At 46.7% G+C, this 5,305-nt stretch overlaps 1 pseudogene; it reads right to left on the reverse strand.

The window, feature by feature from the left end:
* The window catches only part of LOC119350780, a 39,050-nt pseudogene that overhangs the window by 33,239 nt on the left and 506 nt on the right, over window positions 1-5,305 (reverse strand).

Below are 5,305 nucleotides of genomic sequence, written 5' to 3' on the forward strand. Positions count from 1 at the left end.
CAAAAAAAAAAAACTATTGCATTGTGGCTCAAATTTACATGAGCGTGCATTATCGGCTTTAACATAGGAATTCAGTGAGATTCGTGAACTTATCCACAGTCCATGTCTGTCTAGCTATGGTTCGGTGGTGCACTCATGACCGTGAGGGTGTATTGTTTATGTGTATCTTCGATGTAACACACACAAAAAAAGGATTACCACATGTTCTTTTTGATACAACATCATGCATGCAAGTTTGTGTTCTTTAAATGATGGGTTCTGCATATAAGGATTGTTCATCCGTCGACATGTGCATCAAATACAAATGTGTTGCGATAGTCGACAAAGAATATCCCTCGACCGTTGTGAATCCTGGCACTTGTCCAGAACACAATGGAATACTGGTTGGTTTTGCGACTTTGACAAGAAGGAAAATGTAGGAATGGAGAGAGCTATGATACTCAAGTCGGATGGATCCTACGGTGGCACGCCGGTTTTCCTAGATTACAAGTGTTCGACGTCTAGGTTACAATGAAGTACGGTGTTCTCTGAAAGTGCCGCTAGCTATATGCATTTGCACTTGCACTACTAGTAGCTAATAGTTTTGATTCCGCAAACAAAAAATAATGGAGTATTAGCTAATAGTTTTTGGCGTGATTCTTTGGAGTAATATAGTTTTGGCGCGAGATACCAAAAGTTCAAGGGGAAGAGACGGGAGCGAGAAAGGACGGACGGTTCCAAAAATGTGCGGACCGGATAAACCTGCCGTGGTTCTTCACGCGGCCGCGCGACGCGCTTGATCGAGGGTCCCTGATACGACCCGACGCACACAGCTAGCACATCGATTCAGAGGCGTGGGGACAGCTAGTTAGCCCGACTTCATAGACTGCACGTTGAAAACCGAAACATACTCCTGCTAAGATCAGGGTTCGGACATCACAGCGAGGGGACCGAGTAGCTCCTGCACGTCGAAAATGGGAACATATGAGTAGATCAGGATTCAGAGATCAGAGTCAGGGGACGGGCCAGCTAACCCACCAGGCCACCAGCAGTTAAGTTGGCAACGGTGGCCGCGGTTGGAACGCTGGAGATCCATCCTGGCCACGGCACATGACATTTGACACGCATGACACGGTAGTGTGCAAGTTGCGTCGGTCGATCAGATTAGCACGATCGAGAGTGAACGCGACGACGACTACGAAGATCGCAATAGCACGAGAGTGACCCATGATACTGCTCGCAACCTGACCACAATTATGACGAGTCAAACTTCCAGCGCGTTGCAAGTCCCGGCCGGCTCCGTCTCCGTGGGTGGCTCACATCCAAGCGACGGCGGCTTAGGTCTTCGCTGTCGTCCTTCACAGGGTCTTCTCCACAATGCATTTCCTTTTTCCATAGGGAACCCCTTGTCCTTTCATAGTTCTGCAGTCGTGTACAACAGGAGCACACAGACAGCGAGGACTCTGGAGTGAATTTGAGCACCAAGATTTCATCTGAACGTAATTACCTCTACGCGGCTTCTACTAGCTTTAGCTACCCAGATCAAGAAGCAACCCAGCTGATAGGTTTTACTTTCTCTTCCACATACGTAGAGTACGTGCTCAGCAAGTTGGAGGTGCTGGCTACCATCGGCTGGCCGGAGGTACCGGATGCCATGGGGTCCCCTTGTCTGGATCTGAAATTGCCGGACCTGACGGCGCGACCCCCTCCTCTCCCGATAGCGCTAGTTGGCAGCTGGATGATGGTGTGGGCTGGCCGCCGGGGCAGGGGGCGTGGGCTGGTTACTCTTATGCGCTTGTCTCGACCTTCTCTGTCCAGGTCGAGGTGGAGGCTCGTGCCTTGGTTGGGAGGCGGCTTCGTGTTTTGGCATTGGTGTTGAGTTGTCGAAGGATGCCGGGGCGGTGGCCCCGGATGGCAGGTGTCCCACGGTGGGCTTTCTAGCAGGCCTCGTGGTGACTCTCACTGTGGGGGTGGCAGTGGCTCTTCGTGGTGGTATTGGTGAGTTCCCGAGCCAAAGCTTCGCGATTGGCGCCAGTGACGGCGGCTCCCGTGGGTGTCGTTTCCTTTTTGAAAGAGTAGTCGTGGGGTCTTGCTCATGTGCTAGGGCTCCGGGTGAAAATCCTTCTCTATTCTCAGACACGGCAGCGGAGATGCTTTGCGTTGTCACCCTCTTGGGGTGTTGCCGTGGAGTTTTGGTGTCGTCGGTTGGTCCTAAGCGAGGTGTTAGGCTAGCTCTAAGTTCCTTGTTGTATCTTTTGATCTGCTTTGTAAGAGAGTCTTCTCTTCATATTGTATTGTTCGACTGTGTATTATTAAACGTTGTTGCTTTATATATAAAGCGCTGCGAATGCCTGTTTCAAAAAAAAGCAACCCAGCTGGTAGGTTTTACTTTGTCTTGTCCACAAACGTAGAGTACGTACTCAGCAAGCGGGAGTATATTTTGTTGGTTCTTGGGGCGCACGAAATAAATTAATCATACAGAAAAATTGGAGTATATACGTCAAAGGTACACATGTGGATGTATACATGTGAGAGAGGATGGGATGGGATGCCATTGGGTGGAGTGGACAGTCGTCAAACTTGACAGCTAGGCCACGCCCATGTTAGCATATCAGACCAGATCACAACCTGGCCTGGTCAAATGCTTAATTAATTTACTACACTCCCACTAAGGCGTCATTATCCGTCCATTAGTTGTTGGAGTGCATACTACATAGCAGCAGTATTTCCTTCGTTCCTAAATACAAGTCTTTTTAAAGATTTTAATATAAACTATATATGAAGCAAAATGAGTGAATCTACACTCTAAACTACGTTAATATATAGCTCATTTGTGTGCAGTCCATATTGAATGGAGGGAGTAGTATGATTTGGTTGGAAGAAAATGCAGCAGATCATCATATGTCTGTCTTACAGAAGGTTGAATTTTTAGCAGGGAAGAACATGGTCCGTGTCATCCCATGTTTTCTCTAAGGAGAAAGGAGAAATGTATACTTAATTAACAAACAGTCCCCATGAGTAAATAAGTCCAGTGTCGACGAGCTTAAATTACCAAACAATTCATATGTCAGAATCGATCCATTTTCTTGAGGTCGATTTGACGGTGATCCTCTCATCATGTGATTTCAGCACGTAAACAAAAAAAATACGTGTTCCAGAGTAATAACATCTAGCATTGAGCACAGATGTACGTATGTTGTGGACGAACAGCCACGGAATGGAATTTCATACTGCACATCATATTCAAAGAAACCAAATGCTATTCTGCTCCAACACAAATTTGGTGTTAAAATGGAATCGATCACTTCTTTTTCTCCTTAGAAGAATCGGATGGAGCTATCGAGCTAGCTATACGTCTACAGTAGCTTCACATATCTTGGGCACATCAAGCAACCACGCATGTGTGGCTTCCCTGTTTAGCTGTTCTGCTTTGTTTCTGCAAGCTAGCATCAGGTGCCAAACACACAGGGAGTTCAGACTTCAAAGAACTCTCAAGTAGCACGAACAGCGACGGCCTAACATTGTGATTGGCAAGTGGGGCCACAAACGGCGGGCAGTATATCTATGCTCATGATAATATTTTGCTTACCGAATCATGTACGTATGTAGTCATGGAAAATTCAAACAGGCGGGAGACTGAAGCGAAAGTTGATCATCATCTTCTATCACCGAAGTAAAATAAGTATGGCTGACATCTAAACCTTTGAACTACGACAAAAATACTTCCTGGCAAGAAATATTTTTGTTTTGTCTTGAGAGACATCAAGTACTATTATTCAGCTTGGCCTCCTGGGCAAAGAAAGTTAGAAGTCTCAAGTCTAAGTCGTCGTGTGAGACAGAGCTCGCGGTCTTCTCCGCCTCCATGTGGGTGATGTCTCCTGGTGCACACACATTCGTTCTAGTCAAGTTTTGCAGGTCGTCGATAGAGGCCTAGTGATGTATCCATTCAAATCTTGTCGGTCTGTATTCAAACTGCATTGATCCCAAGAGCTTACGGCATCTACAACTGAATTTTGGCCTCTCAAACGTTTGCGGACGCGTCCAGTCAATGTCTCAATGTGTCCATTTCAGCCCCTTCAGTAGCTACACATGGCGCCCTAGCTAGCTTCACGCATCTTGGTTTGAGGAGAAGTGCTCTCAAGAATTTTCGGTCGGCTCACGTAGCCATCCGGAGATATTCCTTCCCGACCTAACAAGTCCAACGATTTCTTCCAATGCAACCAGTACGCACGCGCTTTCCCGTTTGTCTTTCCTCTGCGTGGGCTTCCCTGTGCACTTGTTCCGTTCTGTTTCTGCAAGCCAGCATCAGGTGCGAGACACACAAGGAGTTCAGACTTCAGAGAACTCTCAACAAGCAACAACATGAACAGCGACAGCCCAGTTGGCAGCGCTGGCAAGTGGGCTATTCAAATAAGCTAGTGATCGCAGCACAGAGGTGATCATCATCGGCTACTATTACTGAAGGAAAGATGAGCATGGCATCTAACCTTTCAACAGCGACAGTCGACAGAGAAAAGTTACCTGGCACTGAGTAGTGAATAGTCAGTACTACTAGTAGCTGATGATGATGTATCTCCTTCGGGGCCAAGAAAGTTATATGAAGTCTCAAGTCCAAGTCGTCGTCGTCGTGTCCGGCTAAGCTCGCAGTTTTCTCCACCTCCATGTGGGCGATGTCTCCAGCACCGCTGCACACAAGTCCGTTCTAGTCGAGCTCTGCGGGTCGTAGATAGGAGCCTGATGGAGTGATGGATCCATTCAAACGTTTCCGGTCTGTGTTCAAACAGCGTTGATCCCAAGAGCTTACAACCACATGACCAAGCGGCGGGCCACGGAGGGAAAACGATTATTAGGGCCTTTTTTGAATGCGCGGTGTGTACGAACACATGGAAATGGAAAAAGAGAAAAAACACCCGTATAAATAGAATGTTGGCGCATGTTTAATTCGACAGAAATTGAGAACACTGGAATGTCATGTGTAGTAGATGTCATTTGTTGCATCAGAAGAACACGGAAAAAAAATCTGTAACATTAGATTGATGACATACTTGTCATTGGAACAAACAAAAAAGATCCACGATGTTATTGTCTCGATGGAAATTTTATTTTAGAATTGCATGTAAGTAGTCTTAGACGGAATTTCTATAGTTTTCAGTCCTACAAATCAAAGAAGATATCCCTCAAAGAGGCCCTAGCTTTGCCAAACTGTATAGATCTCTTTCACATGCCTGACTACTCAAGCCATTCAGCAGTTCCAAGAGCTCAGCACTGCTTTGCATCAAATTCCAACAACAACAGCTTTAGAGCATCTCCAGCCGCGCCCCCAGCA

This window comes from Triticum dicoccoides, chromosome 1B, assembly GCF_002162155.2.
Source record: "Triticum dicoccoides isolate Atlit2015 ecotype Zavitan chromosome 1B, WEW_v2.0, whole genome shotgun sequence".
Classification (NCBI taxonomy): Eukaryota; Viridiplantae; Streptophyta; class Magnoliopsida; order Poales; family Poaceae; genus Triticum; species Triticum dicoccoides.